Source organism: Choloepus didactylus, chromosome 22, assembly GCF_015220235.1.
Source record: "Choloepus didactylus isolate mChoDid1 chromosome 22, mChoDid1.pri, whole genome shotgun sequence".
NCBI classification, from domain to species: domain Eukaryota; kingdom Metazoa; phylum Chordata; class Mammalia; order Pilosa; family Megalonychidae; genus Choloepus; species Choloepus didactylus.
Window position 1 is genome coordinate 5108147 of NC_051328.1, and position 15053 is coordinate 5123199.

At 51.5% G+C, this 15053-nt stretch overlaps 1 protein-coding gene across 4 annotated transcripts in view; it reads right to left on the bottom strand.

Annotated features, from left to right (window-relative positions):
• Positions 1 to 15053, bottom strand: part of ZNF423 (zinc finger protein 423) — a 324179-nt gene that overhangs the window by 58739 nt on the left and 250387 nt on the right. The window lies entirely within an intron of this gene.

Consider the following 15053-nt stretch of genomic DNA (forward strand, 5'->3'; position numbering starts at 1 on the left):
ACGATGGCCCTTCCACAGTGGGCAAAGCTCACAGACGTGCTGCATTGGACCCAGGCAACCTCTGCTCAGGGCAGAGGATGATTTAAATACTTTAATATATGCAAATCACTTAAAACCGTACCTGGCACATAAGCACCCAAGAAGCCTTAACTAACAGTACAATGTGCATTTTTGGGGGGAGAGAGCGTTTCAAGGCACACAGAACAGTTAGTGGCCACTGCTCCAGGCTTTCGGCTGCCTGCTGCCTGGGCAAAGGGCCTCTCCCTGGGCCGCTTCCCAGTCTGGGCACATACATACGTACCAAACTACGCAGCTCAAACGCTGTCACTGGCCTGACTGCCCAGGGATTCTCATATTCTCTCTCTCTCTCCCTCCCTCCCTACCGCTCTCATGCACACACACACACACACACACACCCTACATCCACATCTTCCATGAAAATCAGCAGGAATTGCACATTTCAAGGACCCAATTAGGCTCAGTGTGTATTTGACAACCTTTCAACCTCCAGAAGACATTTATTTTTACAACGCTCTCCAGCTGAGAAATTACTAGGTTCCTGAATAGTCTTGGCATCAGGAAGCACCAAGGTGTATCTGGGAGCAAGGAAGCGGACCCACTTGGAGAGATCGGAAAACAACAGCCATGACCACCTGGAAAGTGGGCCTCAGAAGTGGGGACTGGCTGAGGGGCTGAGCCCTGAGGAGCCACAGGGGCCTCAGCCTCAGGGAACCACCCACCATGGCCCAGGCTGACCGAGGGGATGGCCCGGCTCAGCTGCCCTGCCTGGAAGATGACGATAGCAGTTCTGGAGGTCTATGTGCCCCCTCCACCTTCCCGTTATCCCCTGCATGCTTCCACATCTAAGAGCTGCTCTGAGAGGAGGCTACATGCTTGGGGTGGGGGTGCACTCCATCTCACAGAGAGGGAAACTGAGGCCCAGGAAGGTCTACTGACTTATCTATGCCCTCGCCACACAAAAGGGGCAAGCCAGGGTCCAACCCCAGAGCCAGTTCCATGGCATGACTGTTCTTCCTTTCTCAGCACAAATGGCTGCCCTTTGTCAGGTCACCTGAGAAAACAGGCCAGACGGGGAGGGACCCTCTGAGTTGGGGGGTCAGGGGAGAAGGCAGAGCATGGGAAATAAAATAATGAGAGATGGGGGAGGGGAGCAGTGTGGAAGGCAGGGGACAAACTTTGGCTGGTAATGAGGTTCAGTGGATGACAGCATCAGCCCAGTGTCAGACGGCTAGAGTGTACCCCTAATTCCACCAGACGGCCTCAGCGGACTTCACATCAGGCTCTCTCTCTCACTAAAGAAATGACTCCAACGCCCCCGCCCCAGAATCAGTGGCTAGACCCAAGCACATCTCAATACCAGTGACTTATCTCTCTACCTAGAGCACACATCTTCCCAGCATAACAGAATAGCATCTTGCCAAGGAAGACGTGCTTAATGTGATATGGTTTCCCACCAGCTCTGCAACTTTTGCCAAGCCTTACTATTTGTGTATTTGAACCAAGGTCTCTGGTCCGCATCAGAATCACCAGGAACACTGCTGGGAAATAACACCCAAAATCCCTGAACTGCAGGGGTATTTCAAAGCAGAGTCCCTCATTCACTACCCATTTTCAAATAACAATGAGTGAAATCAAAGGACTCTTCCAGTTAAGTATACCCATGAATACTCCCAACTGAGGTATAAATAGCGCCACTGCTTGTGAATTGATGAGTGTCCACCCATGATTTAACTGTTAACCTCTCTTTGGTCATTGGCCACATCAGTGTTGCAGTGATCTTGTAGGGTAGAAAGTGTGCCTGGAAAAATGCCACCCTGACACCACAGCCTGGGTCAGAGGTGCCGATCAGGCTCAGGCTCGTTGTGATTTTGCTTCCACCTCTGAGTCTGCTATCTCACAAGCAGCAGGTTGGCAATTTGCAAAACAGCAATTGCACGGATGGAGCGAGTGGCAACTGCTGAATCAGTGACAGTGGCGAGAGCCATTGCTGGGGCCGTCAAGCCCCTGCCCCCCTCCCCAACCAGAGTCCCCACGTCGGCACATGCTTTAAAAATTTTAGGGACACTTGGCCAGTTGTTTCCGTGAATCTTTGCTGCCTGGACAGATTAAACGCAGGCCCCAAGTGGCTCTCCCAGTTGACAATTTTTCTTTCAAAAAGGCAGAAGTTGCTGCAAGCCAAGTTCTTGCAGCCGAATTCCTGGACACAGTTTCCAACTCTTCCAATCAGCCGGCTCTGCGGTTGGGCTGGGATTTCAAGCTTGCCACAGTATGAAGTCCAGTTTGGGCTATATTCCCTTCCCTCTCGCAGCGTGATGAAGGTTTCCCCACAAAATCAAAAGGCTTACTGTCAAGTTTCCGATTGGTCTGCACGCTGCACTATCGTGAGCGGTGATGGGAAGGAATACGAATGCAGCGTAGCCTTCGCCATGGGGCCTGGAGGCCTCGTCCGAACCGTCCAGGGACCTTATAAAAGTGGAGCGGAACTCTTTTCATGTATATTCCAACTGCTGAAATTCCCCAGACGCGCCCCAGTGTGCAAACGTGATGTAAAAAAGAACAATGGCTGGATAAAAACCGAGGCGAGTCCACCAGGTACGGTGAAGACAAACCAGTTCTGCTAATGCAAGGGAAAACCAACCCTGGATCCTTCTCCTCTCCTCCTTCTGTCTTTCGTTTTTTCCTTTTGCATGTGAACACAATGAAAATAAAGTCACCACATTCCCGGGCGAGATGGCCTGCTCTTTACTTGCACAAAAGATATGTGCAAATTCACCAAAGGTGGTTTACACTTGGGAAAAATACACAGATGACGTCAGGGGCTCAAACCAATGGATGCAATTTATGTCTTCATTCCATTTTTTCCCTTAAGCTACATATAATATATTTAGGTATACATGCATATACATTTTTTTATATAAAATAGTAGTGTGCTGAAGCCATCTCAGACTGGCTCCCAATGGCTGATTGTGTGCTTCTCTTACCAACTCAGCATTCAGTGAAGTCGTGTTGGAAGCCTGAAGTCAACCATAGTGGGAGTATTTACACCATGGATATTGGCAAATGCTACAAATCAGAAACATTTTTTTTCCTGAGAGCCAGTTGTTAAATATTTACCAGCACATACTATACATATATGTATACGGATGGATGGATGCACGCACATGCACATATATAAGCATGTGTGTGTATATATATATATACACATATATATACACACACAAAGAGAGAGGGATTACATACACACACTATTAGTATGTTCCCCCCAACTCATTACTTCTCTTCGAATATTCTTTGAAAGCAACATGAGAACCAGGGATCCAAATGAATCTGTATGCTTTTATAATAAAGAAAAACAACCTGCTCTCTCAAAATATAAAAGCCGGAGCTAAATTGATTCCTTTTTGCCGGGCATTAACTTTCTCCTGTTACTGCAAATGTGCTGCACTTGTATTTTCTTCCAGCCCCAGAATTAAACACACTTCTAATTTCTCACTTCAGGTGCATTAAGTGCGGTATAGGGCACAAATGAATAATTTTATTGATAATAAATTTTATAATCCATGCAGCACTTACTGAGAATGGACGTGTCCTGGATGCATTCATTATTTCTCCTAATTTGAAGGCCACAGGATTGCAGCGGTCCTGCTCACTGAGTCTTCTGGTAATTGCTGGCTATTTTCCTCCGCTTTGAAGTCTGACTGACAATTTAGGCACATGCTCCACTTTATGCGGATAAATTACAATAACCAGTTTATCAGATTATTACTTTTATTAATTTAAGAGACTGCACAACATTGATGAGTGGTTTCTATCTCCTGCAGACAGAATTTATCCTACCAGTTTAATGATGCTGTGAGAAACCAGATACAAAGCCCCTCACCAAAGGTGCTGTCTCCTACGCAGGCTCCCCAAAGCACACAACTAAAACAGCCAAGGGAAGCAAACGTTGTGGGAAAGTGGGCCGACTGGGGTTGAGAGGGAAGAAGTGGGGGGAAAGTCCAAAGAATGGCTGGTTAGTGTTGAGCTTGCTTAAAAAGGATAATGGTGAAGAATGAGGATGTTGACATTGGATAAACCAGGGTTCAGTCCTAGTCACCCACCCAGATCTGTGAGACCCTTGGACAAGTCAACTTGCTGACCCTCTGTTTCCTCATCTGTCAAATGGAGCTAAAAAGAATTCCTACCCCTCAGGACTTGGGCGAGTAGAAGAGATAATGCCTGGCATCTGGGAAGCACCCAATGGGTGGCAGCTATTAACTGTTCTTGGGCCTCTCCATTTAGAAGGAAGTCAGGAAAGTGTGTACCAAGTGAGAGCTGCCAAAATAGTACAGACTTTGGAAACTGGGTCCAACCAAGCTGCCTGTGATGGCCATGGCAGCCAGGGGTGAGTTCCCCATCATGACAGGCATTCAAGGAAAACCGGTCAGTTGTAGAAGAGAGTCATGAATGGATTCTGGTGTCAAGCAAGATGATTTTCAGTTCTAGGATTCTTGTCAAACTAACCTAGATCAAAGAGGAATTTGACCAAATTGCTAACATTCACTGGGTACTTACTACATGTCCAGCACAGTTATGATATGGTATCTCCTTCAATTCTCAGGACATTCAATATCCTCATTTTATAGAGGAGGGAACTGGGACACAGAGAGGTCAAACAACCTGCTCAAGGTCATACAGTCAGCAAGGAGCAGAGCCAGAACTCAAACCCAGGCAGTCTGCCTCCCAGACCTGTCCTCTTGGTCTCCAGACCTGTCTTCACTGCCCGCCTCCCCCCTCCTCCCCAAACACCCTTGAACCACTCATTCCACTGGCAGAACCAGCTCAGGAATCCAAGCAGAAACCTGAAACCTGATAGACCTTAAGAAAGAAAACCCCCATCTTCCTATCTGCTCCAATCTCCGAATCCCGCCACCCACAGGCTGAGCACATTCCCCAGCAACTGATATCCAAGGGCTTTGGAAACCGAGCCTCTTCCCACTGCAAAGGCCCTCTCCGGCACGGTGTGCCAGCACATTCACTAGCAGGCTCTCAGCCTGGGTGTGTTTCTTCGACAATCAAATGCACCTGATACACCCACTACCATCATGCAGGCTGGCGGCCTGACCGCATAAGAATGCAATAAATGTTTGCTAAATGGATGAATAGATGAGTAAATTAATGCACTATAGAGGTACCACATACACCACTGCAAATGAATTAGGGGCATATGCTGTTCTATTTCTAGTCATAATGCTAGTAACAATTTAGTTGGATTTATGCCTTATTTCTTCAGTGAAGACTCACATGGCCCCTCGAGTGGGGAGCATTTTGCTTTATGCAAAAACAAGGACCTACCCAGATTTCTCCCTTGGCGTTCTGATTTTTCTAAGAATGGGGGTGGCCCAGAGGGGCTCTCACGTAGCATCTGTGATCACTGAAAGCAACCCCATTCTCAAGCCTCGAGTCACCCTCGAAGGCCAGGGTCAGATGCCGGCCAAGAACCTTTCTCATCACAGGGGGGTACATCGCATAAAGGCCCCAAAAGGGACGTCCCAATGGCTGGGCCTCCAGGCTGCAGCCAGGGGTCACCTAAGTCAGCCAGGGGCAGGTGGCTCTGCAAGAGAATTTCCTTCCAGGCAGAGGTAGACCTGGGTAGCTCCCAAAATCCAAGAGAACCCCTGCCCATTTTAGCCAAAGACTCTGGGGAGGTGCAATGACACTAAGCTCTTGGAACCCTCTGGAAATAATGCAGAAACACCAGATGTTCTTTCTGTTCACCCAACTCCAAACTAGCTGTCTGCAGCAACCCACGGTGAGAGGCTGGGCCGGGGTGCTCAGTCCCAGGCCCGAGCCTGCTGCAGCCTCTTGGTTCCCAGGGTTCCAGGTCCTGTGCAAAGGTCCTGGGCTGGGCTGACACCCCCACGGCTCTCCCCCTGGCCTTCTGAAGCCCCGGCATTCCCCCCCTCCGGCCCCCTCTCCCGATGAGCAGCCAGCCACCTCATTTAGAAAGCTAACTTTTCTCCGAGTTCCATCCTGTTCTTGAGGTTTCGGTTGGAAACTTGGCCTAGATGACAGCTGTGTGGGCCTCTCCCCAGCTCGAGCCAGCAGGAGTTCTAATACACTTCATTCTGGGGCTGGTTGCTGCTTTTAATCTATCAGCACGGCGCCGCAGCTGCTGTAAGCTAGCTGAAAATTGTCTGCATACGGGGCAGGCCGCTTGTAACCCTTTTCGGTGCAAAGCGGACGTGCGGCAGAAACGCGCCACCCACCCTCCCACGCCCGGGAAACCGGTGGGCCCCGGGCGACCAGGGTCTCCCCGCCACCAGGGGTTCCCCAACCGAAAACCCAGCCGACTCTTCCAGAAGCCTGGAGGCGTTGCTGGCTGGGGGATTTCACCCTCCTGGTCCAACTTCTTGCTCCAAGGGGAGCTCAAAGGCTTCTTCACAAGCCTGAGCCAGACCCCTTTGCCTCAGGACCCCTAAGGAGGCTTCTCGGGGATTCCTTGGGGGAGGAGGCGCCTCTGCCCCCAGCAAGCCCAGGGGTCCCAAGCCAAGGGCCTCCCAAGTGCCACCAGCCCCGAGGCCCAGGGAGGCACAGGCCCAGGCAGCACCACCTGGTTCCAGAATCTGCCGGCGCAGTCGGCTGCACGGGGTCTCCAGTCGACCCACTCAGCAGCATCAGAGCCTAGGGGGTTCCGCAAACAGGGGAGATGAAAATACTTGCCAAATATTAATAGTTACAGTTCTTACAAAGTAGCCAGTACCTTCAGGCATTGAACACAATTTTGGATGTCAATAGAGAACGAGAAAGAGGGAGGAAAAAAAGTAATAAAAAGGAAAGGGATGGGATAAAGGAGAGAAGGGAGAAGGGGAGGATGGGGAAGGAGAGGAGGCACCGGGACAAGGAGGGTGCTGCCGTCACGTCAGAAAGCTCCCTCCCTCCCTCCTCTGTCTTTGCAAACCCTTTGGTGACCAGCGGGAAGAGGCCACCTCGCACTCCACTTTTAGGGAGCTGCTCAGAGGAGGGGTCCACTCCCCAGCCCCCAGGTATCCATCATGGAAGGAAGAGGCAGGTCCCCAGCTTCTCCTCCTCGGCTCTCTGGGGCAGGCCCAGAGAGGGACCTTCTCCTTTTTCCACCCGAGGAGGGCCCAAGACAACTCCGCCCTGCCCACCAGCTCTTCAGATCCCTCTGTTGGCCCAGCAGCACCCGCCCGCAGGAGTCGGGGCCACTCGGCCAGGGCAAGCCCCACACCCCATTCCCGGAGCAGTGGGTGCGGAAGGACCCACCCAGCCCAGCCTCGGCACTGGATGGGGGAGGAAGGGCTGCTCCAGAGCAAGAAAGGGCTGGGGGGTGGAGGGTGGGCCCACCTCCCCCAAATCAGCCCAACTCCAAACCAGCCTTCCCTCAGAATTCATATGGCAGCAGCTGTATCTCTTTCATTTGAGTAATTATCATATAATTAAGTGCATGAATTACAAGAGAGCCAAGGCATTAAATTAAAATATTTAATGCTTGTAAATCTGAAAATGATTACTTTGCTGATGCGCAGCCAGTGAGAAGTGAGGCTAATGGCTCAGCGGCCAGCGCTGGGGAGGAGGTGGCGGAGGCCGAGCTTCACCGCGGAAGGCAGGGAAGGCAAAGGGGGCAGACTGGGGGGGCGAGGGGGGGCAGCAACTTTGAGGGGGGCAGCCATTCCACAGACCTCACAGCTGATTCTCCCAGCAGGCGAGAGGCATCAGGCCTAAAATAACGGCCCCAGCTGCAACCATGGGGTGAGGGGGAAGACAGTGTCAGCTTCCCAGGGAATCATAAAGGGAGTTTCAAAGGTTTGGGGGAGACAGAGGGGTGCAGGACCAACGTCGATGACATCACTCACGCGGACAGTGTTCGTGTTCCTGTGTGGACAGGTGAGGACACCGAGGCACAGAAAGGCAGCGAGACTTGCCCAGCGTCACGCGAGTGGCCAGCAGGGCTAGGGCTCGGGTCAGGCCTCGGACATCCCAAAGCTCGGGCCCTCTGAAGTTGTGCTGAGCCGGCTCACCGGGCCTGGCTGGCTTTGATGGGACCCAGGACAGCATAAGCCGATCCTGTCATATCCCAAACCAACCTCTCCCCTCTTGGGAAGACAAGGAGGTACAAAGTTCCCAGAATGATCGCCTGTGACGCTGACAAATAGTTCCACAAAGCAGGAACAGGGGTGATCTTTGGGTTTGTATTCAGAAAGCACCACACACTGCCCAACAGAGCCAGGCTGGACAGACCCCCAGGAGGGTTCAAACATCTCTCGGCCTGAGCAAGTCCTGCCATCTCAATCGCTGCTCCTGCTGGCCAGCATCAGGCTGCATGGCCTGGAGAAAAGCATCTGTTCCCACCTGGAAAGGACACATGGGTGTGTGTGTGTGTGTGCAATTCCGTAAGAGTGGTCCCAGCTGGGGAGGATCCAAAGGATGGACACCCAGGCCGGGGGCAAGCCAAGGAAGTGCATGAGAAGGTAGGAAAGAGTGGGTGAGGGGCGCCTTAGCCCAGATGGCTCCACTGGAATCATGTCTTGGCCCAGAAGACCCTTCAATGTTGTCATCTCTTCCTCCCGCCCCCTCTTTCTCTTTGCCAGGCGACCACTGGCCATCTCGGCTGAGATGTTTAGACCCAGTTCAAACTACTCAAGTCCTGCAAGGCAGAGTCCTCTTTACTCCCCTGGAAGTGGAGTTGGGGTTCGATTCCTTCCCGTCTCCTGGGAACCAAGGCCCAGGTGTCCCCCAGAGGCTGACCCCAACCCCACCTGCAGGAGAGCATGTGACACAGGCCTGGCCGGGACGAGGCCATTGGTTCAGGGATGAGCATGTGACCCAGACCCAGCCAGTCAGGGCCAATCTCCAGCGTTTGGGGGCATTATTGGGGATACAAGGCTCCCTTGTCCCCGGGAACTTCTAAGCCAGTGGGATGTGAGCCTGGATGCGACCATTTTTTCTGTTTGAGGGGGGACAGTTTGGGCTGAGAAGAAGGCTGATAGAGGAAAGCGGGCCCAAGAGCTAGCAGGGGGGCTGGGTGGTGGTCCAGGGCCTGATCTGGGGCCCGAGGGGCCTGGGCCCACCTGTGCGGTGAGAGTGTTCAGTTCCAGGGGCAGTGAATCAGTTCCCTTTGTTGTTTAAGCTGATCTAAGGCAGGTTTCCCGCTCTTGCAACTCAGAAAAGCCTGACAAATGCATTTCTCCTAAACCTTCAGCTCCTCTCAGGGAAGGGCTTTGTCCTTCCTGTTTGTCTGTCTTCCCACCACCACCCTCCCTCCACAGTACTTAGTACAGCCATAGTCCGGATAAAAGCACGACTGGGTGACAATGGTCCCCAGCGAGGGCTCCTCAAACCGCCACCCCCCCCCGCCCCCTTCCTGCCCCTGCCAGGCCCTGCTGACAGCTGAACTTCACAGCGCTCCCAACTCTGGAATAGCTGATACCGGATGTCACCACCGTGGGCCAAGGCCTCTCATCCCAAAACATACGGGGAGCTCCTTGAGGCAGGGACCTTGCCACAGCCTCCCCCTCATCCTCCCAGCTGGGCACAGGGCATTCCGACCTCTAGACCTTTGCTCTCCAGCTTCCCATGTCTGAAATGATCCCTTCCCTCCTCTTTTGGGAGTCAGAATAAGGGCCAGTGTCTCCTTCTAGGAAGTTCTCCCAGAACACAAAAGCCCCTCCCTCCAAGAAGTCCCTCTAGCACCTACTGTGCACATGCCATGATGATGAGTCGTTTTCTCCACCGTCACCCGCTGCTGTCCACCGCCACACCCTTCTCCAGGACACCGTTGTTGCCTGCCTGGATGGCAACAGTCTCCTAACCAGTTTCCCATCTCCCAGGCCTCCCGTCGCCTCGCTCAGCCCAGAATGAGCCTTGTACAGACTCCCTGGAGAAGGGAGTTGCCAAGGGCCAGACCACCTCATCAGAATCATCCCACAGACCCTCCAAGACTTGGGGAAAATTCAGTGAGTTTGCAGATTTGAAAGTAAACTGCAGGGTAGATACCCATAAGGGTCAGGTGGGCAAGGTTTGTTTTCCCGAGTAGGGGCATGGCAGGGTGAAAAAGGAGGGGCTCTAGGGTCCTGCAGGCTCCAAATCCCTGCCCTAAGCCTTCCTAGCTGCCCACCCAGCTTCTGCTAGGGTTACTTTCAGAGCCTCAGTTTCCTTATCTGGAAGATGAAAGTAATGCAGGCTTGTTGGGAAGACATGGCGAGTGGATGCTAAGCACCTCCTCGGTGCCTCCTGGTGACACAGCAGACGCTGGATAAATGGCAACTGCTATCGTTCTGGTGGTGGCTGTGTGTGTCCCCAGTCTGAGTGCAGAGGTGCCCAAAGAAAACGGCTGCCAGCTGAAACGGGCCGTTCTGAATTAAAAACACAAATAAGATAATGAAAACAGCCGGTATTAGGAGCTTACTAGGTGTCAGGCATTATTTTTAACTGCTTCCATTCCCTCATTTAATCCTTGCAACCATCCTATGAAGTCAGTCAATGTGATTATTATACCCATTTTACAGAGGAAGAAACCAATGCAGCAAGAGTTTAAGCACCTTGCCCAAGGGATTCCAGTGCTGCCGAACAGCAGGGCGTGATCCGAAGCCAAGTCCTCTGGGATTCCAGAGACGGGCCCATCACATGGCTTGCCCTTCCTTTCCTACGGAGCCTGCCCTGAGCAAGGGACTGGGGATGCTAAAAAAGAGTAAAGTAAAATACTCCTCATCCCCGCACCCAGGACCTACAAATATGCCAGGGGGAAGAAACGCTCCGACCATCCAGCTTCCATGTACCTCCACGCCACGGCAACCCGTCAGTGAAGGCCCACTGTGTGCCGGGAACTGTGCCAGGCTCTTTCATTCATTATCTCATTTAATCCTCACAGCAACCCTGTGAGATAGGTATTATTATCCTCCCCGTTTTACAGAGGAGAGAGCTGAGGCTCAGAGAGGTTAAGTGACTCCACCCTTGTCACACAGCACCAGCAGAGCTGGGCATCAAAGCCGATAATGGTTCCAATAAATCATGCTATCTTTATTTATTTAGAATGGGGGTATTATTTATTTAATTTTTTTCTTCTTTCTCCCTCTCCTTTTTTTGAAGCTCATGAGGAGTCAAGAGAGGTGCCTGTTAATGAAGAATGAAATAGTTTGCTACAGTTTGCTGTAAAACAGTAGGACTAATTACCAGGAACTCTTCTCCAACCAAGTCACTTAATTGAATTCAGATAGTATGTTTGATGTTTTATATCACATTTTACAGGTACAACAGATGTCCTGGAAGACGTTTCCAGATCAGGGCTGGTTGTGGAGTTGAAAGGATGGTACATGTACAAAGGAAGTTCTGACACGAGGGGCCAGAGGTCAGGACAGGCTCCATCCCAGCAGACTTCCACGACCCCCTCACAGAGCTCCTGCTTGGGAATGCAGAAGCAGAGGCATCTGGCAGGGACAGGGGCTGTGCAGAACTTCTGGAGCTAATGGGGTGAGAGCAGGTGGGCTGAGGGAATGGATGGACAGACAGACAGCCACCCTGGTCTGGAGAGGGCCTAATAATTGGAAAAGTCATTGGCCAGAGCTTTTTGAAGAAGGCCCTGAGCACCCTTCTCTATTCGCTTATGTTTGTTCGTTCAACAAACACTTACTAAGTAACTACTATGTGCTATTCATTTATTCATTCATTAAACATTTACTAAGTACCTACCATGGATTTCTTTTTATTCATTCATTCATTCATTCACTCAAAAAAACATGCATCCAAAGACTATTGTGTGCAAAGCACCAGATCTCGGTGGTAAACCAGATGGCCAAGGACCTTACCCACTTAGAACTCACAATCTGTTGGGGAGGAAGATGTTCACCAATCAGACATAAGTTACTACCAAACTGCAAACTCAAAGATGGATGTGACGAACAAGAGTTGAGAGTGAGGGAAGTGCCCAAGGCAGAGGAACCAGCATTGCAAAGGCCTGTGACTGGAAGAGGAGAGAAGGCCAGTGTGGCTGAAATGCAGACAGACAAGGAGCAAGTGGTAGAGACACAGCTGGGGACAGGAGGCAGGGACATGCTGGCCATGCAGGGCCTCGTGGGCCACAGTGAGAGGCTCTACCTAAGGGCAGTGGGGAGCCACCGCAAAGCTTGGGTTGGAAGGAACACATTCAGATGGCCACACCTCGTCCAACAGAGAGAACGGATTGGGGGTAGAGGGAGCAGAATATTTTCCAGAATAGCAGTGAGGATGTCGGGTTCTGTACGAGGCCCTGGGAATTCGGAAATGAGTAAGACATGGCCCCTGTCCACTAGAATCCACAGGTCACTCCAAGGACAGAGACAAGTGAGCAGGTAGTCGCAATCCTGGTTGACCAGTATCTCTTGGAGCAAGGTGGCTTTCAAATTTTTAATATTATTCCCACTTTATTTGGTTTTGATGGTTATTTTGAAATTACAAACAACATTAAAGCAGAGGGTGAATTCTTTCATTCATTCTTTCATTCAAAAAATACTTATTGGGCACCTAGTGTGTACCTGCACTCATGTCCCATAGGGAAGCATCAGTGTTGAAGCATCAGCCCCACAGTCAGACTCCAATACGCCTTTGTAGTCTTGTCATTCTCAATACACATCTTAGACATATGTGTGCAGAGCCCAAACCTCACCACTGCAGAAGCAACACCCACCATGCGTCAGGCACTGTGCACTGAGCAGTGGTCGAGGCACTTACAGACCTGCTGCTGCTCACAGTCCACTGTGAGCATGAGCTTGCTAACAAGAGCTGGACAGGTGACAAAGTGTGACAAGGGTTCTGCAGAGGGGACTGCCCCAACCCAGTGGGAGACAAAAGCAGATCTCATGAGTAAGAGAGGACACTGGAGTGGTACCTTGAGCACAGGGAAGATTTTATCAGGGAGGGGCGCAGCACGTGGGCTGAAGGCTTTTTAGACAGGAGAGAGAGCATGTGCAAAAGCAAGGAAGCTAGAACATGCAGAAAGTTCTGGAAGTAGCAAATCACCCATTCTGGCTGGGGCACAGGATGGGAACCAGAGGGTAATAAGGTTGATAAATAGACTGGGGACAAGCATGGAGGGCATCGAATGGCTGAACAACATTGCAGGCTTTTTTCTGTAGGCAATGAGGAGCCAACGGAGTTCTTGGAGTGGAGAAGTGGCAAGGGCTGCACTTCCAGGACACGAATTAGAGATGGAAGGGAGACCAGTTGATCCATCACTACCACAGCTCAGATGCACAGTGATGAAGGTGTGGGCACAGGTGGTGGAAGCAGGAAAGGAAGAGACAGTTGGTTCTCCTTAAAATGCCCATCGAGGAAGGAGACTGGAAATGGGAGGACTAGAAAATGAGGTCCTAGGCAGAGCTGGGGGCAGACTAGAATGCTTACCCAGTCTGAGCTTGACAATGTCTTATAGAAAAAGGTCAGCCCATGTGAACAGGGTTGGTTTAAGTTCCTCTCAGTTGAGAATGATATAAAGTGTCTGGTACATGGTAAGCTCTTCATAAGGGAGGGAGAGGGAAGGGGAAGGAGCTTGGTTAACTAGGAGATAGGTAGAAGGGTGATGAATATGGGTGGATGGATAGGTGGTTGGATGATTGGGTGGAGAGTGGATAAGCAGATGAGTGAATTGGCAAACACTTGATATTTGGATGGGGACAGACGAGCATGAAGACAGATGTGTGGTAGATGGATTGAATGAAAAGAATGAGGGTGAGCAGTAGAGAGATGAAAGGAAGTATCGATGGATGGATGGATGGATGGATGGATGGAGGGAGGGAGGGAGGGATGGGTGGATGGATGGATGGTTGGAGGGAGGGAGGGATGGGTGGATGGATGGATGGATAGATGGATGGATGGATGGATGGGTGGATGGAGGGAGAGAGGGAGGGAGGAATGGGTGGGTGGATGGATGGATGGAGGGATGGGTGGATGGATGGAGGGATGGAGGGATGGATGGATGGATGGGTGGGTGGATGGACAGATGGATGGATGGATGGACAGACGGAGGGAGGGAGGGTTGGGTGGGTGGATGGATGGATGGATGGACAGACGGATGGAGAGGTAGGTGGGTGGATGCATGCATGGGTGGGCTGATGGGTGAATGAGCACAGATGGGCAGTGTGGCATGTGGATGGACAGGTCAGCAGGTGAATTCACCAGTAGGCTGTCAGCAGGTGCGTGGATTGATGTGCTGGCAAGAACTCCCAGCAAAGCCCAGCTGGAGAATGCTGGGTGACTCCACACAGGTACATATATTCTGGGTCAATGAACCTTGGGCCTCTTCTTGACTAACTTGATCACTTCCAATTGAAAACTCTTTTCTCCCAGACCTGCCCTCAGCATTCAGCAAGATGGGCTAACAGAAAGAGCTGGAATCAAGTAAGCTGATTTCTAATTACAATTTGGCTCTGATTTGCTGTGTGACCTTAGGCAAGCCCCTGCCCCTCTCTGGACTCCCCTTTCCCCAGGTAGGAGACTAGGTCAAGGGCGCCAATATGTGGCAAGCTGTCCCCAGGCCCTCACTTTAAAAAGAGACATCACTAACCAAGCTGTCCCAATCCGTAAGGGTTAATATGCAAACTGAACCCCAATTGCCAGATGACCTTTTAAGGACATGGTTCTCAAGCTTCAGTGCACATCAGAATCAGATGGAAGATATGTTAAAACCCAGATTTGGTTTCTGATTCAGTAGGTAAGGGGTGAAGCCAAGACTCTGCACTTCTAACAAGTTCCCAGGTGAGGCTGCTGGTCCTCGAAAATCATTGATCTAGGGATTCCCGTCAGCTCCTTTTCTGAGTTTGGTGCCAAAACCTTAGCGTGGGGGGACAGCTGACCCCGTTGCTCTCCCACCACAGATAGGGGTACCCCTGAAGCCGTCCCCTCCGGTCACTCAGTGGCAACCTCGGGCGTGGTGAGGGGACATGGCCTGCAGAGGCTCCCGTCCTGCGGCCAGCCCCGTCCCAGGGCCTCGTGCCCGTCCTCCGCCCCCCGGGTCCCGTGCCCATCCTCCGCCCCCCGGGCCCCGTGCCCGTCCTCCGCTC